General features: G+C 35.7%; 1 long non-coding RNA gene across 1 annotated transcript; it reads left to right on the forward strand.

The window, feature by feature from the left end:
• Positions 1 to 68: 68 nt before the first annotated feature.
• On the forward strand, positions 69 to 23,704 carry LOC136835963 (uncharacterized). Its single transcript, XR_010852315.1, has 3 exons — positions 69 to 1,964; positions 13,447 to 13,625; positions 14,444 to 23,704. It is a non-coding gene; the product is annotated as an uncharacterized lncRNA (long non-coding RNA).
• Positions 23,705 to 27,075: the final 3,371 nt, after the last annotated feature.

A 27,075-nucleotide genomic window follows, 5' to 3' on the forward strand; every position in this document is an offset into this window, starting at 1 on the left:
TTTTATTTTGTTGTGGACACGCTGGCAAGTTTATCCAAAGGAACTTTTGTTTCTGTCCACCAGAGGTCTTACTTGTCAGTCGTGGTGAGTGGACGTTCTTGACTGGTGCTCTCGCAGATGCAGCAAACCAACTCTATCTTTCGCGAAATTGGTTGTATTGTGCCTGGAAAAAAAATTCATAGAAAATACGATTGTCAGTAGATGCACTGAGGCTCCTTGAATAGGAACGGGGTGTGGTTGCAGTTGCTAACTTGATAGGGGAAAGAGAAAAGGACTGGATAGGAGGGTACTGAAATCTATGGCAACATAGAAAGTGCTTCCTCAAGTGGCGTCAGAGATGATTAAAAGTCAGGAGACCGAAATGGTGCTTCCCTATTTATGATAGCGCTAATTTATTTGAGAATGCAAATATTGACATACAAAATCAACTGCTTACAACGAACAATGCAACTGAGAGGCGGGATGCTATGATTGGTGGGGTGAATGAAACACTTGCAGAACTTGGAGGTTGCAAATTGAAACACAGGGTGTCACGACGAGTTTTCCCGTGGTCGTGGACTCTAAGACAAATAATATCAAGCAGAAGATGGAGATAGTAGAAGATTTTAAATTGATGAATATGATAGCTCCTAATATAGAGAAGAAAACTTACGTGAATGTAGTCAGGGAAGAGAATTTATTGCTGATAAAATCCACAACAGGCTTCAGGAAAGATCATTGAGAAGAGAGGGGTTGCTAATGCCCTTAAAGATATTTTAATTATCAGTACGAGGTCTACCTCAAGGGGTAATGTCAGTTTGATTGATACCGTATCAATCAAACTGACACGTTGAGTAGAGATGAGACAGCCACCAGGATACATGACATGGTAGTGGTTACTGAAACCAAAAATAATGATCGGAAACTTTTCAAATTAAGTGGATGTGGTCGATGCTTTAGTTGGCAGAAGCCATTTTCTACAGTTAATCGCAGTTGTAGAGAAGATAAGCTTGTTATTCAAGAAACTTGCTCCACGTCGGACTTCCCTCATTGTTAAAAAACTTGCACCTGAAATTCATTAAAATGGTAATAAAGTTAGAATGGGGAAAGGATGGTATATGTGACAGGTATCATGCTCAGACCTATTTCTACTGTCATTGGCAAGGACATCCAAAGGTTTTCAAGTTTCAGTGATGACAGACTTTGTAGTACTTGCAGTGGTTAATTTGAAACTAAAGAATGCACCTCAAGGGAAGTAAAATGTATAATCGCACAGGAGAAAAAAGGTAAAGCACCGAATATCGGGTGAATTCAAGAAACTGCAAAGCTCTGGTTGCTGATATGACAAGAATAGCAAGAAACCCTGATCATGGATGTAGGCTATGAATGAATGTTAAGGTTTTAAGTGTGGGTTTGTGGATAGTCGGTCTGTCGGTAATAAAACACTTAAAGTTATTGAGTTGATTGGTGAAAAGTTTTTTTTATATAACAGCAGTTGCTGAAACATTGTTAAATGAGAGATGGTAGGTTGGCAGGGAGGAGTTGGACTCCTTGCCTTAGCAAATGTTATCTTAAAATTAAGTAACCATGCTGTGTCCAAAATACTTGAAAGACGTGATGTACATAGTACAGCCAACGGATGGAGTCAGCACAAGATTACAGTTGTTTTCAAGTCATGTGTGTGGTGATGCACTACGAATGTTGGTTTTGGACTCTTTAAATTTGCTAACCCAAAACTGTACAACGAGATCCCACTCGAAATCAGGAAGGTTGAAAGTATTCATTCTTTTAAGAAAAACTTGAAGTCTCGTATTCTCTGAGTGTTATGATAGAGAGGATTTAGCTATGAAGACGGAGTACGCCGTATAAATAATCTCAGAATGTCTCTGCAATATTGTGTACATCACCAGTTGACTTTGCCAGTCTCGCAGAGAGCCTTCTGTGGGTGGGACCTGAGAAGATGAAGAAACTTCGCGCCTTAAGTGGTAAGTAGTAATTCGGTTTAAGGAACTGTTATAGGAGGCAGGGAAGTCCACTTTTAGGATGAGAATGTGGTGTGTAGGATCAGTCGAATTACATGACCCTTTGAATCAGTGATTTCCATAGTATTCGTAGGATTGGGAGACCTATGTTGATAGGAGAGGTTGCAGAAGATAGTTCTGTTTAATTGTGCCATTTCTAGACACATGGGAACAAGTGTCCAAAGAGGGTGAAATATTCTTTAAACAGATACATATCAGGAAAACAAACTTGTACTTTTAAACTATTACAAAAAGTACAGTGGCATGTGAACGAGATGTAGAATGATCAGATGAACTGTGTCGCAGAAAATAAGAATTGATGGAGGCATGTTACTCGCTGCTTATATTGTAAAATCTCAACTGCAATAGGTCACTCATACCCTGTTGCTGTGATAATCGAAATAAACTCGGAAAATGTAGTAGGTATATATTAGTTAACCAGTTGGAAAGAATAGTAACTATTACTTGATTTGACTCTGGAAAGGATCGTGTTTTTGGCTGATACTCAAATGTGTGAATGAGAAACAGCCATCCGCAATCATTTAGAAGTCTCCATGCCTTGCCAGTACCCGTAGAAGCATATTGTGCCTGCTTGACCACCTCGTGTGGACTAGGAAACAAGGCATCAAAGGCAACAGAAAAACTCTCTCTCTCTCTCTCTCTCTCTCTCTCTCTCTCTCTCTCTCTCTCTCTCTCTCTCTCTCTCTCTCTCTCTCTTGTTCGGTCTATAATTTTCAAAATAAATGTGGTGCCTTTTTATCGCAGTGTTAAAGCATTCGGGACTTGAAGCTAAAATTGACTATTTCAGCATACGGTAATTAATTACACTTATTAGCCATATTTACACGAACAAGTTTCTGTGTCATCTGGGGTCAATGAACTATTCAATTTGGCAACACCAAAACGATTTGTTTTTGCATTTTCGTTTTAGTTTCATCTCGCCTTCAAGAACAGTGGTCTGCTTCTCAGTTTGCCAAACTTTCTTGGCAGTACTGACGTAATTTGACAGCAAAATCAAAACCTGTTATTATTATACACTAAAATAAAAGTATCAATTTAAATTTTCCATTGTATATTCAGTGAATATGATTTCATGAAAAAGTGATATCACAATAGTTATTTCTTTTCACCTTTGTTTAAAAGTTGCCAGTTATTGTTTTAATTCGTATCTATTTAATTAGTTCCTCATTAACATATATTAGCCTTAGATTGCTAATAAAAAGCACTTATTTAGCAATTCATAATCTATATCCGTGAATAAAATTCATTGTAGGTTATGTAAAATCGAAAACAGTACTTCCATGTACCTGAAAAGTAGTGTTACTATTTTTTATTTACATTTTGTAATTATTCTAACTGTCACTAGATGTTGCTAGTGATGAGTTATGTAATAACTCTTTTAAACATGACAAAATTTGGAGACCTTTGGTTATTTTTCGGGAGACTCCAGCCACCTCCCACATTATAATTTATATATTTTTCTTGGGTAAAACACATCTAAACAAAAATTTTTCTTCTCAGTACATAACCTTCGCAAATGCTTAATAGCAGAGAAAAATAATTAATCAAATTACGACCTTTTAAGGTGAAACAATACCGCCCACCCCCTCAACACCCTCCATAGATGATGCGGAAAAATTGTAACCAGAAAACACCCCTGGAGTACGTTAGGTTGGTATTTCTAGGTTCTTTTAGTGTCCCATCTTGTCCTAGCCATTTTTTGCATGAAAAGCCCAAAATGGCTTTTCATGCAAAAATGTTTAGCAGCAGTCTTCCGGAATGGCTGGCTGGAGTCTTCCGAAAACTGACCGAGACCTTGTGCTCTTAAAGTTTCCCGGTGTAGCAGGAAATTATTCCCCCCTGACTGAAATTCCCCCCGGGAAAATTAGCCTAGGATTGATTTCCCCCCGCGGGAATAACAGCCCAGGCTGCTTTTCCCAAGGGAGGAATTTTGGACATAGGATATTTTTTCCCCTCTAGGCCATTTCTCCCCCCTACATGTATCCACCTTTGCGGCGTGTTTAGTACAAGCCCGTTGGGGATTTCCGTATAAACATAAACAAAAGACTGTAAATAGCAAAGATAATGACCCCCAAGAGGTGGTTTAGTCGTGAGGATAATTATCCTGTGTGGCAGGAGGCTGTCGTTGCTACAGAGCCGCCATATCCTGGGCTATATAACAGTAGTGGGGTTGGGGAATTTGGACCAGAGAGGAATATTATCAAACTGAAATTCCACCTGTTTTCACTGGGCATATTTCCCCCGTGGGAATTTCGTGACAGGGGATATACATACAAACTATTACACCTGTTTTCACTCACCTTCCGACGTGGACTTAGTGATATAGATATATATATATATATACATATATATATATATATATATATATATATATATATATATATATATATATATATATATATATATATATATATATATATAATCATGAAACTACAAATGCCGCTTAATATCAAATTCACACTACCTCGGGAATATCCTCGATGGGGAATTATCGCCGGAGGGAATTTTATAAGTGATAAATGGCCTGGTACTGCCGAGTCTCGATCCCACGACGCAGATACTTATCCAGCGTCGTGGGATCGAGACTGGGTATGACGTCGACTGGAGTCGCTGGATAAGTATCTGCGTCGTGGGATCGAGACTCGGCAGTACCAGGCCATTTATCACTTATAAAAATTCCCTTTCGGTGATAATTCCCCATCGGTGATATTCGCGAGGAAGCGTGGATTTGATATTGCTTACATTGTAGCTTCAGGATCATATATAAATCACGGTGTGATAAAAATTTCATATATATATATATATATATATATATATATATATATATATATATATATATATATATATATATATATATATATATGTGGGTCTTTAACGATCGCAAGCGATCTCACCCCTGGGGCATCCTTGCCAACAGAGCTTCATTGAATGGGGGTTTATTTTTGCCAGGGGTGGACCCTTCCCCATTCTCAGCTCCATCAGCTAGCCAAGAGAGATACAATCCTCAGTCATATGACCCTACATCGTGTGACGCCAGCCAGTCAGTGAAGAACCTCCAGATCATTCCTCTGCCATCGACGGAAAACAGGTGATTTCTTGATGGTCCAAAATCCAGAAGCCATTTCTGCGCTCACTGTTGGAAACGTCTGGTTCCTTGATGAAATCCACAATTCAGTCAGTCCTTTGCTACAGACAGGAAGCTTCCAATCTCCAAATTGCACGACGTTGAATTTCAGCGACTCCTGACGGTTCGCGCCCTTCGATGTCTTTTTGCCCCTGCCACACTGGGATCAAATATTTTGCATATATAAAAGGCATGAAACTTACGGGTTTTTACGCCGCGCCAGAGGTTGCCACAGTAGTATATGCAAGAATTTGATCCAATGTGCATTGCATAACCCATGTTTTGCATATATAGTAGGCATTAAACTTACGGGTTTTTACGCCGCGCCAGAGGTTGCCACAGTAGTATATGCAAGAATGGGATCCAATATGCAATGCATAACCCAGTTCACATATGAAGGAGGCATGAAACTTACGGGTTCTTACGCCGCGCCAGTGGTTGCCTTCCAAGCATATGTGATTGGGCATTGATACCCCATTCCCAGAGGTATCATGTGGCAGGAGTCCATTCTTCGGGCACTTGCTGCTAGTCCCACCAGCCGCTGTAGTCTCTCCATCGTGCAGAGGTGCTTCCACAGCTGTATCCAGGAATGATGTCCATCACAAAACTCAGGTTCTTTCTGTTCCAACATCAGAGTGCTGCGACTGAGGCCTTTCGACGCTAGGTCCTTTACTTAGCTGCTAAGTAAAGGACCTAGCGTCGAAAGGCCATGCAGCACTCCAGTGTTTCCGTTTCCTTCGTGGATTTTATCTTTATATGTATGTATATATATATATATATATATATATATATATATATATATATATATATTTATATATTATATATATATATATATATATGTATTTCTTTTAAAGAAAGTATTTCAAATACCGTTTACCGATAGTTTCCAGCTTATTACGCAATAAACAGTACAGCGCATCATCAGTGCCACCGAAAATAGATCTATCTTTCGGTGGTCTCGGTTTGATGCTGCATGAGCCTCGCCCCATGAAACTTTAACCAAGGCCAAGTGGTGGCCTAGCCTATATCGTTGCCAGCAGCACGATTATGGCTAACTTTAGCATTAAATAAAATAAAAATTACTGAGAAGGCTAGATGGCTGCAATTTGGTATGTTTGATGATTGGAGGGTGGATGATCAACATACCAATTTGCAGCCCTCTAGCCTCTGTAGTTTTTAAGACCTGAGGGCGGACAGAAAAAAGGGCGGACGGACAGACAAAGCCTATGATTGACTTCCCCCCGAGAATAACAGCCCAGGTTGTTTTTTCTCCGGGGGGAATTTTGGACCTAGGATATTTTTCCCCCCTCTAGGCCATTTCTACTCCCCACATGTATCCACCTTTGCGGCGTGTTTAGTACAAGCCCGGTGGGGATTTCCGTATAAACATGAACAAAAGACTGTAAATAGCAAAGATAATGACCGCCAAGAGGTAGTTTAGTCGCGATGATAATTATCCTGTGTGGCAGGAGGCTGTCGTTGCTAACGTCGCCGCCATAGCCATACTCTTATAACAGCAGTGGGGTTGGGGGAATCTTTGCCCTGAGGGGGGAATATTATCCTGGGACGAAATTCCCGCAGGGGGAAATATATCCTGGGCCATATTTCCCCCGCGGGGGAATTTCGGATAACACTGAAAGCTCAACACAGTCAGGCATCTCGATTTAGCACGGTAGTTTACTATTTACTTACTTTTCATTTTGGAAGTGTGTTGTGTTTGTGTATTTCCCAACTCTAGATGGTTTGAACAGTGCATCCCTCTTTGGTTTCCCCTCAAAACTTGACAGGCATGCAAAAGCATCTACTCGTAGATTAAGCTGATATTACTTCCATTTCCTTCACATATATCACAAAATTGATGTCAGTTGTGGCAGGCCACAACATTCTTTTCACGAGAAACAACTTTTGAATACAATAAGTATCTATAACGAAAAAGAGAGAGACGGTATAATTACTGATGCTGTAGGCAGCTGCTTTTAGTGTAAGTAGTATTCAGCAAAATTATCGGCCTTCACAAGCTATATGGAAGCAGCTGTTATATACAGCAAAAAAACAAAAAAGACTACAGCAACTTTACATATCTGCATTAGAATGTTATTAAAATATTTTAACTGCTGCGTTAGTGCAGTTTGACTTTAAAACGAAGTAAGAAGTTGAGTTTATTTCTGTTTAATGCAACTGTGAAGCTCTCCTTTTGCCTTGAAAAATTCGTCTGCTAGTCTTATGCCAAACGTACCTAGCAAAAACCATTAAGGTTCTTTTATCTTACAGTAAAATATACCTCCCTTATAATTGAATGCTAATGAAATTATTAAAATTTTATTTATGTATCACGAACTTTGAAAATAATTTTTTGAGGTGATTAGAAAATAATACATTAGTTCTTCTTTTAATTTTTGGCTGTACGATAGTTGCTAATTATTGTTGTAATTTATATTTATTTAGGTACACTATCCATACTCTCAATTCATTGTTATGTGTGTAATAAAGTGCTATTTGCTTTTTAATATATATATATATATATATATATATATATATATATATATATATATATATATATATATATATATATATATATATATATATATTATATATATATGTAGATTGTATAAAATCGAAGACAACATTTGCTGTATATCACTAGAGTCGTCAGTCAGTATTTATTTTTCGTTTACATTTCATAGTTATTCGTGCTGTAGACTATTTTGGTTAGATGGGAGTAATCTAAATCCTCGTAAATTGTCCATGCCATACTTCACAAAGGCTGTGAAGTTTGGCTTTTATGAAACGACTTGAAAACACACGATTATAATTGATTAAAATTCGGAATCGACTTTCTGAATATATTTGTCACTGGTTCTGCTGTTGTGCTACTGCTACAATTATTACTACTACCACTTTACCATATTCACCACTACTACTAATAACTCCAGTTATACTACCAATGTTACTGTCAGTGTTCCTATAAAATTAATCTTGTTCATACCAGTAGCGTAACTAAGGGGGCGGAGGGACGGTCCGCCCATGGCGGCACTGTCATCTTTTGAACAGGTCTAGTCTGTCATAATCCTAGATTCTCTAGTATATTTCGTCTGATAGGAATACCGAACAGCGATTTATCGACTCTGCTGTTGGACAGTAAGCGATTTTTGTTGAATGAGGTGTTAAGGCTTAGAATGTGCGTTTAATTTTCACCACTTTAGTACTTTTTAGCACGGAAGGGGGCGGCACTTTAAGAGTCAGCCCCGGGCACTTTAAGAGTCAGCCCCGGGCACTTTAAGAGTCGGCCCCGGGCACTTTAAGAGTCGGCCCCGGGCACTTTAAGAGTCGGCCCCGGGCACTTTAAGAGTCGGCCCCGGGACCTTTATGAGTCGGCCCCGGGACCTTTATGAGTCGACCCCGGGACCTTTATGAGTCGGCCCCGGGACCTTTATGAGTCGGCCCCGGGCGCCACTAACACTAGTTACGCCACTGGTTCATACTAATAATAATACTGCTATTTCTATACCTAAAACTAATATGCCTGCTTCTTTTGTCACCACACATTCGACAAAGCTATAGCTATTAAACCAGCTGAGCTACTATTAGCCTGCAGCTGCTCGGGTTGACTTTAAAAAGGAATACATCGCCAGTGATGTTAGGGTACAAAAACAACAGGATTTTGGCTGTGTCATACACAATTTACATCTGCAACTTTTGGCGGTTTTCGAAGCGGGATACGTATGCAGGCATTTTAAAATTGGATGTTATGTGGGGTATTATTAGCTGCAACCGTATTTGGAAAGGTGGAATGCTGCAAGCCCAAGGGCCCCACCAGGGAAAGCAAGATAATTAATGTGGTCACCTAAGAAAGTGAAACAAATTATCTCTGAATAAAACCAATATAAAGACATTTACCTTCATTTCAATAGCTTCTGTAATAAAGAGAGAGAGAGAGAGAGAGTCCTTTACTTAGCTGTAATTAGTGAAGATTTCTGATTTTAAGAGCAGCGTAGCTCGACAACATGGAATTTTTTTGGGGGGTGAGGAGAAGAACTGAAGTGAAATAGTAACAATTCTTAGGAAATTTAGCATCTTAAAAAGTCTAATGTACAATTAGATATTCCGTCATTTTATTTAGTCGTATTTCCCTTTTCATTACCAAATCACACGTAGCAAAGTTAATACTGAATGTTTTTTTTTTTTTTTGGCAGACTGCAGTATATTTGTCCATAACAATTATTTATTCCAAATATATTTTTGGAATTATACTTTAAAATATAGTTTACGGGGTATATTTTAAAACTGTTTTCCGCAAATGTTCCACATCTGGTAGAACATTACTGGAACCTTGTTGGTCAAAACCTAACTGACTGTTGTGACTGACAGTTTAACAGCAACTTCAGAACTGAAAACAGATGGAGGCTTTCTCTGGTAGGACATTAATATTTTCTGGTTTAAGGAAAAAGTAGAAGACTTTCTTTCCTGGGTGTTTATGATTGTGTGGACTTGAGAACTGATATGGAGTGTGCTGAGTAATTCTTCGAATGTCAGTGCATACGTGTTTGTAGGCCTATCATAGATGGATTTGTGGGTACTCTAGGGGCTCCTTGGTCCAGGTAAGAAGTCCACTGTAAGAAAATAAGACTTTTCGTGATGAACTTTGACATTCGAACAGTTGTACGATAGTTTAAGTGGTGCTCTGTCTGGATGCAAACTTAACCTGTAAGAATAGTTTATTTTACAGCCAACAGGAAATTTTAGTTGTTACCAAGCTAGGTTACAGTAGGAATCATATAGGCTAACAGTATTTTCATGTAACTAATGTTCCTTGGATAAAATGTTAAGTGAAAGTCAAAACTAAAATCAAACCGAGATTAACGCGTATGTACACTGACAGGTTCTATTTAAAAAAAATGAGGAAAAATTGGTAACTATACATTAATTTCTCATTAAGTACATGAATCATTTATTTTCCCTCTATTTTTTGTGTTGTTTTTTGCCATTAATTGTCGCGCGATCCTCTTGTGTTTTGCATTTTCTCCATCGTAGACGGTTGTTGTTGTCAGTGTTGTTGTGTCGTTGAATTTTAGCTTCGTTTACATAAGAATGCCACGTTTTACTAAGGTCTCGAAGTGTGCATCACTGTGTGGTATTTTAAGAATATATATATATATATATATATATATATATATATATATATATATATATATATATATATATATATATATATATATATATATTTCGTGTATTTTATTTATATTTATATTTATATTTATATTTATATTTATATTTATATTTATATTTATATTTATATTTATATTTATATTTATATTTATATTTATATTTATATTTATAAAATTTATATTTATATTTATATTATATTTATATTTATATTTATAATTTATGAATATATATATATAAATTAGATATTATTTATAAAATATATATACATATATATATATATATTTCTAACTATATATATATATTTTTAAATATTTTTGTTTATATATATAATTTGATTTATACTAGTATTGCATATATGATGTTTATTTATTAGTATTTGATATTTGTTTATTTATATTTATATATATATTTATTTATTTTACTTTGTATATAAGTATATATATATATATATATATATATATATATATAAATATATATATATATTTATATATATATATATATATTTATATATATTTATATATATATATATATATTTATATATATATATATATATATATATATATATATATATATATATATATATATATATATATATATATATATATATATATTTATATATATATATATATATATATATATATATATATATATATATATATATAAGAAATACTGGTGTTGCTTTGCATCGCTGGGCATGTTAATGTGTCAGAAATCCCGGATGGACTGTTTATTCAGGTAACGACGATGTATTTAGAGGTGAACAAACTTTAAAATCAGTGATTATCGTAGGCTATTTCGGAATGAATTGCGTTAGTTTTAGGCGCCAGTTTGTTAAATATGTTGCTTATTTCCGCTAGAAATATTTGGTTAACTCTATACACCACTTTTTCTAACAACAGTGGGCGACCATAGTGGAATACCAGACTGCCAAAGTCTTTGGTCATAATTTTAGATTAGCTTGTACAGGTGTCTGGGCGAGAGCAGTGGCTAGTCAGGTGGGACCCGGTAAATTAGGTTGTGGAAGGTTAGGTCAAGATACATCCCAGTGTTTTATTTAATAATCTATGGTGCCATAGATCAGGGTAAGTTAGTGCCAGTGGGGACCGCCTATCGTATTAGGATATTGCAGCGATGAAGGAAAAATTTTCCTTTGCAAAACACTTGCAAGATATGGTGAGGTATTTCCAGTGAAAGATCAGATTTGAGGTTAGTTCTCTAAGCTATTGACTTCTTACTATAAATTTGCCTCTTCAGAAGTATCATCTGTCATCCATATTTGAGGAGATAGCATTAACTGTACTGTCATCAATCGACCTTGTTATTTTATGCTTAATTTTATGACATGCACACACACACACACATATATATATATATATATATATATATATATATATATATATATATATATATATATATATATATATATATATATATATAAATTGTATATAAATTGTGTATATGCGTAGTATACATAGGAGTTTTTCCTGTCGGGCTTCATTCCAGATGGATTTTCCACATGTTTAATGATGGCATCATTAGCTTGAATAACACACGTTGCAGCTATCAGTGCCAGATATGTACAGCACAGCAGACATTAACACACATGCAAAAGATGCCACATCATCATAATGCGGATATATAAACTTCACTTTATCTTTTGGCCATCAAATTAAATTCCACGAGGCTTTTAATTGATTTGTCAGATATATTAATTACAAAAGCTTTTGCACTAACAACATGACCTATTTTGTTTTAGACAGTAACATAAAGACTACAGTCAGGTACGGTTCTATCGCAACTCCCACTATTTGTGACTAGAACTTAACCATTGATATGTATTTCGAATTGTTAGAAAAAAAAAAAAGTTGCTTTTAGGCATGCAATCAGCAACAGCATTTCCACTTGGGTTGAGTGTCTGTGCGCGCGTGTGTGTTTTGTGAGTGTGTGTGTGTTTGTGTGACAACCTCATGGTTAAAAAAAATATGCATTAGAGTCAAACATCATTTTAAGAAGGCTAATGTAATCAGTTAAGGTTATAAATGTTAAAACTTGAATACTTGGATTGACCGCAACACAAAAAAAATACAATAATCATGATTCACTTTGTTTGCTTATAACAAATAACAATACTGTGACAGAAATCCTATTAAAATTTGTGCCCAAGTCGATCGTGGTCACACCAGATATGGCCGAAAGTCATATTGTGTTGGATAGTATCAAAATCTTCTGACGCAAGAATGTTTTAGACATTTCCCAAATAAGAAAGCTGTGATAGCATTGTAGCTTTCCCATCGTTGATACTGGAATGGCTATGTCCTTTCCAGACAACCCTGAATGTATTTCCGTCGTTTCCTATCAAGTCAGTAGCTGAAATTTGAGTTTTTTTTGAGGGGGGAGATCCCTTCTAGAATCAAAATAGTTTGAAATTTGTTAATTTATCCCATAAGTCTTAACTTGGCGAAGTACTGTTTATTGAAATTACTAATCCTAAGCTGAATACATCAGCAGCCAGGGACCTAGATTGTTATCAAAATTTGGGTTAAGCTACGTCCATCAGTCCAAAAATATAGAAATAACGATAGCTATTTGGGCACGATTTCTCGGTCTTTGAATTGGTGATGAATTGTTCATTACCACATTCAACTACATTGGAGGAACAGAAACCCGTTGGAAAATATTTGATGCCAAATGTATCTGTTAAGCGCTGATTTTCTCCTAAGAATGTTTGCGTCTTTATCACTTAATACTTTTTGAGCCTTGGTAGTTTTTATTATTTTCCGAAATCTGCTTTCTTGGCATTTGTTTTCGGAACTTTGCCATATTTTTTTCTCCTATAAACCTTCCAAAATTGTCAAGCTGTTTTGTTCTTAGTTCCCTCTTTAAGTCTTCATCATTAGCATTTATTTGTCTTCAGACAATTCTGCAGAAAAGAACAGCATGATAAACTAAAATGTTCATAAGCATTAAGTGTAGAATTCCATGTAGTTAAAAGGAAAGTAAAGAACTGCTCTATATATAATTTATGATGTTCCTAAAACATTCTCGAATAGCTTAAAATTCTATAAGTTTGAAGATTAGGGGCTTAAAGGTTTTTGGAATTTCTGGATTTAAATGGTCTCATTTTTTCCTTTACAGATGTGTATTCCTCACCGCACATGTAAAATCCAATGGCCAAAGGTGGAAAGAGGAACACACTCAAGTGGAAAACTCAGTCTGCATTTGAATGAGGAGAGGAAATGGCAAATACAAGAACCTGGATGGCAGAGGATGAACTGGAATATACTTACAACATTACTACGATTACGATAAAATGTGTTAAGTTTGTTTTCTGTAAATGAAATCTATTGTGTAGGCTTTGTCTGTCCGTCCGCACTTTTTATGTCCGCGCGTTTTCTGTCCACCCTCAGATCTTGAAAACTACTGAGGCTAGAGGGCTGCACATTGGTATGTTGATCATCCACCCTTCCAATCATCAAACACACCAAATTGTAGCCCTCTAGCCTCAGTAGTATTTATTTTATTTAAGGTTAAAGTCAGCCATAATCGTGCTTCTGGCAACGTTATAGGATAGGCCACCACCGGGCCGTGGTTAAAGTTTCATGGGCCACAGGTATACAGCATTATACCGAGACCACTGAAAGATAGATCTATTTTCGGTGGCCTTGATTATACGTTGTAGCGGCTGTACAGAAAACTCGAATGCGCCGAAGAGACTTGTTTATTTTCATCTTTAGTGCTATTTAGGCTGCAATATAGGTAAACTTTTCTCCAAAGGTAGCTCGAAACTTGCTGTGAAATGTATTGCTGGATATGACCAATGTGAAACAACCTTTCAAAGATTTACTTTTATTTTTGGTTACAGTTCTTTATTAGTGATTCAAAAATGCTTTGTAAAATAAGATGGGAAACTCGAGAAGTTATTTCACTCAAAGAGGTCATATATGTATATCAATATGGCAGTACAGTACTAGTATTAAGCTTATATAGATTAAGAATTCATTAATGTAACATTATTTTAGCAAACAAATTTTATAGTTAAAGAAATTTAAAGTTTATATTTTTTAAATTGGCGTTTTAAGTAGAATTTATATCGCATAAATTTTTGAAAGTAATTCTCGAATTCTTCTTTCAGGATACAGTTGATCGCTTGCATGGAAGGAATAAACATATGACCATCATGGACTCTATTAACTTCAAGAAAATCCTTTATTCTGTGTTGCAACACGGAATGTGGGATCTGTGACTTCAAGGACAGGAATCAAGAGTATACTGTACATCAGGAGTTCAAGTACAGGGGTTGTTCTAGTTTTGGAAGTTCTTGAGTAGAAGAGTTTACAGCGAGGGTCAAAGTACCTTGATATTGAGTAATTAATCAGTTCCAGTTAGTTCTTTTAGGTAACACTACTGAAACTGTCATGCAGTTTTATTAATTTTGCTCCAGTTCCTAAAATATTGAGTGGTTTAATGTCGTTAATCATTCTTATACTGCATCGCTCTTAAACGTTCCCAATAGTCTCTCACTGTCAGTTTTCAAGAAAGAATCAAGTCTGTTTGCTGTAACTTTATCATTCATAACTTTATATAAATTTAAATCATCACTTTAATTACGTTGATCACCATTTTAGTTTTTTTTTTTTTTTTTAAATCTTGGTTCTGCTAGGTCGTGCTTTATTTATTTAGATCCTCAGCAGTAAATCTCTCTCTCATCAGTGTACTGACTGAATTTACTGTGAATATTGAAAAGGTTATTTGACTCTCAGTTACAGTCGAGTTAGTTTTAAATATCTATGGCCGCTCTACTTGTTCGTTTGCCAATCCCTTAACAATCTCAGTGATGATACTGTTTCAACTTAATGGCTTTATATTTTCAGTAAATTTAAGGCCTGGACTTTTGTAAATTATCTGATTTCTGAAGTGACCGGAGCACATTTTGATCATCTCGATTACAATTCTGAAGAAAATAGCTAAAATTTTGGATATCAGGTACAGAAAGTCATTCTTTATGTTAAATTAATACACCTGTTTCTGACACTGGGTATATTTAGGAGAAATTTGTTTACATATGGCAATGCTATTAGGAAGTATTCATTCACAGTAAATATTCAGAAATTGGCAGAATTTTAAGATTACTTTTTACTTCCCCATGATTGAAAATTATGAAACTCACATAGTTGAGTTGGCTATTGCTGCTAGGCTGAGCATCAGATTGTTGTTCACTTAAGGTACCTGATTTTCCTTTTTATTTTTGTTTTTTAGAGGGTGTTCGATACCATACTGGCTTCAAGAAGTTTAATTCCAGTAATTGTCAAGTTTTGGAATGGCCTTCCTAGCCATATTCTTGAATCAGTGTAATTTCAGCTCAACTTGAGTGCAAGGCTTTTCAGCTGAGCAGCCTCACATGTGTCGTATTCCACATTTTCTTTGTTTTAGCACAGTTTTCTTTGTTATTTCTTATAATTTAACCTTTACCACTCTCTTTCTGTACTTGGCTGCTTATCCTAGTTGTGGTATTCTGCTTTTTTCAAGTAGGGTTGCATCTCGTCCAGTAACAATAATAATTTTCATATAGTATATTTTCTTCCCTGTAATGCTGATAACCATGAATAGTGCCAGTCTTCCTGGTACTATTCATGGTCATAGTCCAAGGCTGACAGCTGTCAAGTTGCTTTTTAGTGCCAGGTTCTTTAGGCAGAATTTTAGCTTTCTTAATCTAATATTCTGTCATTGCTCTTATAATTTTGCTTTCCCTCATTACGCTTCCTATTTTATGGATTCTTAATATCAATAGCCTTTGCCTTCAGTTGGAGTATACGCACTTTATGAACTTTAAACTTTTGACGAAAACCATGCTTTGTCATGAGTTTCTTGCCAAGTAATGATTGCCTTTTTGCTGAATTGCCGAGTTTTGGCAGTAGTTGGTTTCGCTTTTGCTGGGTTTAGTGTGTCAAACCTGCTGATGACGTTAAATAACATGAAGGCTTATCATTATTTGGGTTGGACCTTTATTCTTGGCTTGAATGTTTTGTCTTTTAAGGTGGTACAAGGTACTGCAGTTCGGGAAGGTGGAAACTTTGCCCAGTTTGTGTAGAAAACTATCTTGGCAATCGTTTATTTTGATTTTGTATCGATTTTAATTGTTGATACCTGAGCTTTCAGTTTATGGACTTCAGGTCACTCCTAGGTTTAGAGAAATTCTTAAAGTACTCCTTGTTGCTCAGCATTTGTCAAGGCACTCAGTTTTCATTTTTTTCAGAACACCCCTTGGTTTGTCGAATTTTTTTAGATACTCCTTTGATTATGAAGTTTTTTCTGGGGTACTTCTGGGTTAACGGATTTTTGTAGACTTCAAACTAGTATTTTCAAAATAGTTGCTTCTTGAAGCAAATTAAATTTTCATACTGCTACTTATAATTAGACAGCTGTTTGGTCTTGATCAATTAATCTCTGATAATTACTGCTATGCTTTCACAAAAAGTTAGCCAGTGCTACCTATGCTTTTACGACGTATCATTGTTAGTTTGATTTTGAATATCCACAAAGCAAGGGGTCAGAAAATTACTTGAACTGTAATAGTGTATAACAGCGGAGGTGAAAATATCTCTTAAGGTACTGCAGTGCGCATTAAACGTTCATTGCCATAAGTTTTGTAACTGATGAGAGGGAGATTTATATTAGTTTGTTTAGGTATATTTTTGTGTAAAGTTTTTTGTTGCATTTAAAAAGGGAAGTTCTGCAATTATGGAATTCGAGGTATGTAGTTCTCCTGTAGCCCCGCAAGTATTTCTTTGTACTTCCTAAATACTGCTTCCCCTTTTTATATTTTGAGTTTTTAAAGGATAATACTTTTCATAAATTCCCTTTATATTTTAATTGCATTTCTAATTTCTAAAGAACAATTGGATAGTGCGGTTCCCACTTGTATTGATGTTTTAATGGCTAGTTTAAAGATAAAGGTACAGTATATTATCTCTTGTATTTTGAAATTTATGAAGGATAATAACGTACCATAATCGAACAAATTCTCGGAAGGATCACAAGTGTATCATCGCTCTCATGTTAGTAAGATTACTCCCGAATTTCAAACCTTCTGAGATCTTTCATTAATATGCAGACGATTCTCTCTCTCTCTCTCTCTCTCTCTCTCTCTCTCTCTCTCTCTCTCTCTCTCTCTCTCTCTCTCTCTCTCTCTCTCTCTCTCTCATTTACAGGTTCCGTTCATCTGAATGAAATTTTTACCAAAGTAAAGTAACGGAAGAGGTTGTGAACGGCATGTGGGCAAGTTATAAGGTAAAGTATAAGGGTTGATGAAAGAAAATGTAATGGATTACAGGTTTATGAAAGGATAGGTTATGAAATATAAATGAAAACAATGCGTAGGTTGTGGACCAGAAGGTCGAATGAAAGTGTGGTGAAAGTTAAATCTAAGTTAATGGAAGTATAGGATATCAAATCTTAGCGAGTGAAAAGTAAGTTTTTGAGTACTGTTTATGGAATGTAAGTAACTGTAGGAACTAGTGAATATCGTGGAAAATACGTGCCCGGTATAACTGGTACGGTGTTGGAAATTTTTTGACAGATGTTAACGAATGTTTGGTGAACGTGTGTTGCAAATCTCGACCCTTTGATTCATGCAGAGTTAATTTTGGAACTGTATAATTAGAAATTTGATTAAGAGGCCGTAAACACTAGGTGTACACTGTAAAATTTATGCAATGAGGGGTATAGTTGGGCGAGAATAGGAATAGGTGATGACCGATAAAATTTAGCGTTAGAAGTACTGTCATTTGAGGGAATGGAAAGAGGCCTGAATGGTGAATTAGGATTTGAAAGCAAACTGGGTTAACACTGTAATGTGGAATGTTAAATTTATGGTATTGCAATTGTAATATTTTTTTAAGGGAGTTACCCATATTCATAGTATTTTCAGCAATTCCTTTCTCTCTTCTCTCTCTCTCTCTCTCTCTCTCTCTCTCTCTCTCTCTCTCTCTCTCTCTCTCTCTCTCCTGTCGGGCTACATGAGCTAAGCTTAATCAGTAAAATGTTAATCGTCAAAAGTAATGAGGTATTTTCCATAATTTCTCATTTATATTAAATTCTGCAGAACTTCTCTTTTTCCCTTCTGATGCTTACCTCCAATTCCAGATCTCCCATTCCCTCACCTTGATCCTGCCCTCTCCAAAATTCGAGATGCTAAAAAAGACTTAACCAAAACTCTCTCGGTCAACGTTCATATGACTGACAAATCTCCCCCAGCCCCCTCTCCTTCCCCCTTCCCTCTCTCTAGCATCAGCATTTGTCATTTTGTTCCTTGTCACAAAATGTCTAAAGAGTCCACGAACTAGATCTGGTTTTCAACTAGATGAACCACATATACATTTAGGCTGTTCATTAGTTTTCCACGTACAGAACTAGTTCATGCTTTTACTGGTGTAACGAGAGCAGTGTAACCTAGTGCGTGTGTGTACTTTGATATATTGTACTTGTCAAATGCTGATATGTTCTCCTGGTAAACATGTTGGATTGTGGTCCATTTATTTGTCCAGCTGTCTTTGTCAAGGAAGGTTTTTATCCTGACAGCCTAAGTCATGAATAATAATTGTCTTGTCAAACCTTGTTCAGGTTGTTTAGAAGCTCAACTATCAAGTTCCTTCTGATTCATGAGAAGTTTTTAGAATTTAGTATGAATAATTAAGTCTTGTTAAATAATATTTTCACATTGGAAATCTTGAATTGTAGGAGTTTGCAATGCCAAATGTACAGGTTTTGATGTGGGATTTTTTTTTTATAGTTATTAGTGACAACAAATTGTTATCAAATATATGTCATGAACAGTGTAATGTCAGTAGTGGCCACTTTACCTATTGTAAAAAGATTGTGATTTAAAATACCATTGAGATGCTGTATGAATTTTTTGAAGTTGACGTGAAATCTAGTAAAACTGCCATTGTTTAAGTTAAGTTTTAAAGTTTAATGTTAATTCAGAGTTTAAGATTGTCAAATATTAATAAAATCTGCTTGTCACGTAAATGTTTCAAGGAATTTAATGAAAAGGTCATTCTGAAGTCTTGCACTTTGAGTACCTTCTGTTACTCTGGGATACCTGGGCTCTCTGGAAAGGGGTCCAGCTGGGTTCATACGTGCCCAAAATGTCTCTGATTTCCACCATTTGTGTCCTTGACATAAAGAAGGGCTAAAGAACTGCTGTAGTCATCTTTAGACGAACTGTGCAATAAGTTTTCGAATATCTCGTTGGTATGAAAGACGTTCAGGTGTGTGTTTGTGTTTGTGTCTTCGGGTGTGTGCGTTTTAAAGGTGAAGCTGACTTGTTTTGTGGTTAAATGTTTTCGTTTCCTGTCGTTGTGTAGGATATGAAAGTGTCGTTGGTTTTTGGGTTGTCGTACTTAAGGCTTGTCTGTATGGAAGGTGTAATGGTATTTGGGAAACTTATTTTGTAGTATTCAACTTATTTAATGCATAACCGTGAAACACTGATGTGCAGGAATATGTCTGTTTTTAGTACTTTGCTATTTTAATAGCATCCTTTACTGGGGGAAAATCTTTTGTATTGTAAACCAGACCTGTTAGGTATTACATGTCCTGTAATGCTATGAGGTTCTCACAGAATGCAAAATCGCTAATTAGGAATTCATTGATGCTCAACAGCGATAAATCATAATTACAAATGCTCTTTTTCATAGTTTTACCGGAGGTAAGATAGATGTGATTAAATGAATGGGTCCTTACATGCTAGTATATATTGCAAGTACAAAGGCAGTACATTCGCTTGCAATTTTGATATTTAATGTATGGCTTGAATTCATCAAAAATTTGACATTCAGATATAAAGATTTTGAAAGTCATCTGATTTGCATGATATTTCGAATAAATTATGTAAGTACCATAACTGGTATCATCCATATTCATTTCTTATACTGTAATTGAAACTAGCTTGAAGAATATAGCTTGATCTTTCATGAATAGTAGCAAGCACCTCCAAATTGACGATGATTTATAGATATGCGTTTTGATGATAAATCTTACATATAGCTTTGTGATGAATATTGTCTTGAAAACTATATTTGCAATAGTTGACCCGAATGCAACCAAAGAAATACGTCTGCCATGTGAAATACGCAGCTTTTCAGATTAAAACTGGACGAACATTGAAAATTAAAATTAACACTGCCCTCCCCACCTTGAAGATTTAATCTTGCAAGTAAATGACATGTCTTGACTCATCTCCCAGTTCTGCCTTACACTCTGGCGGAAAGAACCCATTGGTTTAGTTATGTCATGAGCCAGTCCCAGGAGCTAAAACTTCGGATTTTTTAGTGGTTTGACTATAATATGGAGATAGCGAACTAAATGTAAAAGAATTGACATTATTGCATGCTAATAAATCAGTTAAGAAGCATTCTTTGACTATAGGCTAAGATTGTTTGTTTTATAACTTTTAGATTAAGTTAGTCATATGGCAGCACGGGTTCTTGTTCCTCGGCAGCCCGTAACTCTCTCTCTCTCTCTCTCTCTCTCTCTCTCTCTCTCTCTCTCTCTCTCTCTCTCTCTCTCTCTCTCTCTCTAATAACCATGTCAGCGCTGGGAATATTTTCAGGATTCCGCTGTTAGCAAATCTTGGCAGACTTCAATAGCTGTACGGAATAATTCGTGGTTACCAGCTACCGAGATGTCATTACTGTAGTAGTGTCTGCTGTATTTTCTTATGGTTGTTCCTTACACATCACATCAGTATAGGTGTTGACAACAGCCAGTTACAGTTGGAGATTTGATGACATCAAAAGGGCATTGTGGATATTATAGTTACCAACTTTGCCGGTTAATTATGAGGAATGGGTTAGGTTTTGTACTCGCATAGTGTCGTGAAATCCACCACAAGATGTTTGTGAATGCAGTACAGTACTAGGTTCGGTGTAAATTTTCGCTTAAAGATGAAATATGGATTCATACGAGGTCAATTCGGTCTTTTTCCTATCTTTTTTAGTCGTTTGTGCTCTGGCGGTAAGTTACACTCCCCAGCGCTTCCACAGAAATAATGGAGTATATTGAAAGTATTTTACTTATAGGAATAGATACAAATTTGAAAGAACTTGGCAAATTGTACAATTATGAAATGAATTTTTTTCATAAATTGGGAAACGGTATCTAGCCTTCTCGCGAATTTCAGACTTAAGTCTGAAAAATTATTTTTCACTAGCATGTAATTTTCAACGTCATTGATTCAAGTCTTAGTAAATACCTAACACGTATCTTCATTTTCAAAAATGTTTAGTGATTAAAATCTTGAAATGCCTAAAATGCCCATGAAATTAAAGATAACTGTTCTTGGGTATACTTAAAAGAGCTTCGAATTCGTCATAGTTGGAAAGTCATATCAAAATTCCTTTGAATTAAATTTTTGTTCAGCATTACATGTCAGACCGAATGGTTTAAATTCTTAAAATGCAATTTAAAACATTTCTTTTTATGAGAGAAAAACTCTTTGGTCCTTACTGATGAATGCTTAGAGAATGAATGCTATGTTTTGCTGAACTGTTGTCAGAATCGCCGAGAGAAATTAAGAAATTAATGGTAAGGGGTTTGAATTGATCCTTGCATACATCAAATATATCTTCCCCTTCTTAAATCTAGAAAACCGTTCATGAAGAAAGCTTTAACTCGCTCTATTAATTTACCAAGAACTTTTCATGTTTTCAAAATACTAAATTGAAACGCCAAGTTCTAGTTGTTTTGTATTGAATATGGTTGTCATTTTGAACCAAGAGCACAAAATAATCAAACTTTTACAGATACTATTGTTTTTTACTAAAATTTATTACTTTTTACTTGGCTTTACGTGGAACGACATAAAACAGTTTCGAGAAGTTTTTTGTTAAAAATAATTCCGAGCGCAGTGTAATGATATAAGAAACTAACTCAGATATTTAATCTCTGGCTTTTGTGTTGATTTTTCGGTTAAGAATGACTTCGAATCTTTCATTCTCGAACGTCAAAGTCTGTTAAAATAAAAGTAAATTAGACTTCTCGTATGCTCAAATTACTTTTGCTGCAAAAGTACAAAAGACCAGTATAAAATGGGTTACAACGAAACATCTCGGCTGATTACGAAAGTGGATGGTATAGTAACATTAAATTTGACATTTTATTTTTCACAGTACAAGTATTATGTTATTGTGTTGGCGCAGCTTTCTTGTTTGTTGTTAGGAATTGTAGGTTCAAAATGTAGGTTATTTTTGTTAGTTAACAAGTGCTTTGTGTTTTACAAGTTCTTTTGATTTGCTTGTAGTATGGAGAGCCATTTTCTTATGTATCAATTTTTTTCAGTCACCGGTAAAAAGGAAGTCGTTTTCCTTTATATGTCGAAAATGCTTAGTTCGCCTCTCCACGTTGCTCTCCAAAGGGTTCGTATTCGAAAACTTATTGTACAGATGAAGCTGAAGTGATTTGGTGGTCCGCGGGTAAGGTGAATGCGTACTTCGGTCCGATCTGGCTATCTGCTGGGTGAAGAAGCATTGGGTATGCCAGGGCAGTAATCTTGCACGTCTCTTCGCTTTTACCTGACTCAATCATGTACATAAAATGAGACGAAATCTAGAGGCCTCTTGGTCAGTTGTGAATTTTGTCTGCTTTTGAGAGAACTACAAGTGTCATGAGTAGTGGATCGTGCTGAAATTGCACATGGGACTAATGTTGACCTTCGCCCACCCTCTTTAGAAGACTTTGTTTTCTGTGGTCGAAAAATTAGCCATTTCTTCCCACGTAAATGCACCACCACTTTTAATTTGTCTTGCTTCAGTGTTCTAATCATTTAAGTATGTGTGACGTAAGTGATCTCGTTAAACCACCTAATGGCAGTGTAAATACTGTAGCAACTTCAAAAACCTTCATATTGTTCTTGGTGTCTTTAATTCACAATCGCAACAATAAATTGTAAAGTTTGTAATAAAATATTTAAAAAAAGAGAGAGGAGGACAAGGAAAGCATTCAAGGGCCTAGTAACTCTGCCTAATCAGAACAAATATTCCTTGTAGTCGTCAGTTACTAGGTGGGACTGGGGAGGGCCTTGGTGGGCTTTCCTTTTCCTCCTCTATTTTTAAAGCACTGCTTACACATTCATGGCGTATGTGACCTCAAATCTCGAACTTCAAATGTCCAGAAAAACATAGCAACTTGGCGTATTCTCTCTTCAACTTAGCGGAGGGCGAAAATTCAGTTTCTATGACACTGCCATTTGGAGTTTTAGGAAAGTGAAGTTTTTATTAATTGGTGTCAACATATTGTCAATGACTCTGGTGTCTTCATTTTCAGCTGTTTAACAAACTCGTATACTGAAACCTGTATGGCATTCGATCTTCTACAATAAAAGATTCTAATGCACTTTCCTAGTTTTTTCTAAAGCCAGATTTTGTTGATCATTAGTCCCAGGTATCTGCATAATACAAGCCAAATTAGTAAGTTCCATATCAATCTAAGTTCAAAGTATAAGTAAATTTTGTAATCTGAGTTATAGGCTATGCATTCATATGAGACTTGTAAGCAATCTACACAGAAATATCAAGGCATTTATTTGACATGGTTTACGTAGTCAGGGAACCTCCTTAAAAGACAGCTGGATATGAGAAGTGGACAGTGTTGTCCAAAATGAATTACTAGGTTATAACTCAACCATTTGACTGTACTTGCATGCATAAAACACACCGTGGCACTGTTCTCTTTCCATCAGTTGAAGTGTGAACGAGCTCTGAAATGAATGGCAGCCTACAGTAGTTGGAAGCCAAGTCTATTTCGTGAGCTCTTTTGCCGTTTTAGTGGCGTCCAATGGCACTTGCTAGCGGAGAGAGAGGGAAAGGGATGGGGAGGGGGCCACTTTGGGAGAACACTCGGTCATATGAACGTTTTGGAAGGGGAGAATACCTATTGCTATTGAATGTTTATTTTTTGTTTAAAAATTGTTTAATTGCCTTTGTTTCAATTTAATTGTATATACCATAAGTTAAATAAAAGAATGCATAATTTATTTGTATTTTATTTCGCATCTGCAGATACAACTGTATAAACTTTTAATACAATTTAATTGTATATACCATAAGTTAAATAAAAGAATGCATAATTTATTTGTATTTTATTTCGCATCTGCAGATACAACTGTATAAACTTTTAATAAACATACAAACTTTTCGTCAAAAATGTCACACATCTTGAATTTCTTATAAATTACCTACTGTAGTATGTTCTACTACAATCAATGTTTGATCCACTTAAGACACTGCTAAAAGCATAATTGGTCAAGATCACTGAAAACCTTAGAACTATATCAAAACCCCAATATCAAACTGTAATGATTAAGGAAAGCTACAAATTCGAGGAAGAGTATATTATCGCATACATTTTCGAGGCATCACGTCTCCTCTTTCACAATGAAGAGGTGAAGTGATGCCTTAAAACCATACATGAAAATATGCTCTTCCTCGAATTCGTGATTTTTCATACCTGAAGACCTCAATGCAACCTTTCCACAGAGAATATACTGAGCAAGGCCTTTGTATGGATACAGATTACAGAGATTTATAAACAAGGCCCAGAATAAGTCAAGATCTACAATAAACAAGTGACCTATAATAAAATGGCTCAAATGACAACCGAAACTTGACTCTTGAAAGATAATGGATCCAGCATAAGACCATACACTTTTAAGAAATGTTGAGATTACCTACCACTTGGGTCAAATACGAAGCCAGGTACCTTTCAGTCTTATTTTCTGCAGGTACTCATGCCATTTCCTTAAAGAGACTTGTTTACCACAATCTTTCATCATTCATGGACTTTGCTCAAAGATATCTTATTGTTTTTTGTATCTGTACATTGTTTTATGTACCTATACACAGAGTAACAAGGTGCTTCAAATATTTCCCATAGTCAGGGTGTAATTAGCTCATTAACAGCTAAGTTTCCTTGACCAATTTGCCATAAGAAATAGACCTTATCAAGTAGCACTGTTGCTAGTTCAATATGCGATACAAAATGTAATGTACACAGAAGAAATATTGTACTGTACTGGACAATTTTTTGTGAGAAATCTAACATTCTGTTGGTTGTTCTCCTTAATCACCATTTTAACCAATTCAATGAGTTGCACATGGACTCCTCTTGACTTCACAATACTGTACTCATACATCATTTAACATTTTAAGATATTCCTTTGCATTTGAATCCATCCAAAAATAAAATCTTAGTAACACAAAAATATTAACTCTCATGAATTGATATGCAGTATTAATCATGCTGCTGCTGCTGGCTTTAAACACTAAACCTATCCTATTGATTACTGTAAACCATCAAATATAAATTTAATTATACTCAAAGTATAAATATTTTTTCTTTTAAAAACCTTGCCAATTTACATTTTGCCAAAAGAAAACCCTCCCATTAAAACTGGAAGTCCGAGTTAGCATATCTCTATTGTGAGCTAAAATCCATTTCTTTTAAAAACCGTACCATATTTACATAAAACAAAAACCTCATCAAAATTGTAAGTCCAGGTTAGCATATTTCTATTGTGGCCAAAAATTTATCTGGATAAAACGCTACTAGATTTTCATAATATTCCTCCTGTCAGCAATACCATTAAAACCTAACCTTACTTAAGCATTTTCATTAAAATTCGGTCCTTTCAAACATTCCTTTTAAAATTTAGCCAAGGTCCCTCAGATGTGACCGCTAATTTGACTAGCCACACTAACAATATCAATTCTCGGTTTCTCATTCGACTGATATGCCACCTTTTGTCTTAAAAACTATTGCCTCCTAATGAATTCTCTGAAATAAATTTCTTCTAAAAAGTTTCCCTTTGAGAATACTTCCTTCTTCAACATTCCCTTGAAAGACCAATCCACCTTCAAGTTTTCCTTTCTAGAACTAATCTTTCCTGAAGACTTTCCTTAATCCTGAAATTCTCATCATTCACCTTTCATTTACAAACAAATGTCTTCACTCTAAGCCATTTATCAAGTATTACTCCTCCTTTAAAGATTTCCTTACATTTCTTCCTACAGCCTTCAAGAACTATTCCTTTAGCATTTCTTTTACAAACTAAATCCTATTTAGGACTATGTCATTTAAGAACCTTTAGCATTCATTTGCAAAACCTCACCAACTGCAAGCTATATTTTAATGCATGCAGCACATATTAGTAATTTTTACAGTTACATACTATACAATGTTTAAAACCAGCTAACAATTAGTACTTAAATTGTGTACATCATTTTCACAACTTCGTCATTCTGTGGTTATGAATCATCACGGAAAGTGACTGTCATGGGAGTCAACGAACAAAAAAAAATTTGTTACACTAAAGAAGTCTTTGGCATGCAACTGAACAGGTGAGCAATTTGGGTTTTGAAAACAAATTGTGAAACTTACTGTGAATCACTATAGCATATTTGATGTCTCGTGGAGAAGATACTTGGAATTATTAAGTTCAGAGAGAGAGAGAGAGAGAGAGAGAGAGAGAGAGAGAGAGAGAGAGAGAGAGAGAGAGAGAGAGAGAGAGAGAGAGAGATACTTAACTGACCAATGAAGACCCAGTGACAAGAACAATTTACAAACACTAACAAAATATTTCCATTTAATGACAGAAACAATTAGTTTTAAAATTTCCACTGAACATTCACCACGTCTCATCAGCCTAGCCCTACTCAACCCCACTTAACCCAAACTGCACTATCACAATATTAATGACTACCACAGATG

The sequence above is a fragment of the Macrobrachium rosenbergii genome, chromosome 4 (genome assembly GCF_040412425.1).
Source record: "Macrobrachium rosenbergii isolate ZJJX-2024 chromosome 4, ASM4041242v1, whole genome shotgun sequence".
NCBI classification, from domain to species: domain Eukaryota; kingdom Metazoa; phylum Arthropoda; class Malacostraca; order Decapoda; family Palaemonidae; genus Macrobrachium; species Macrobrachium rosenbergii.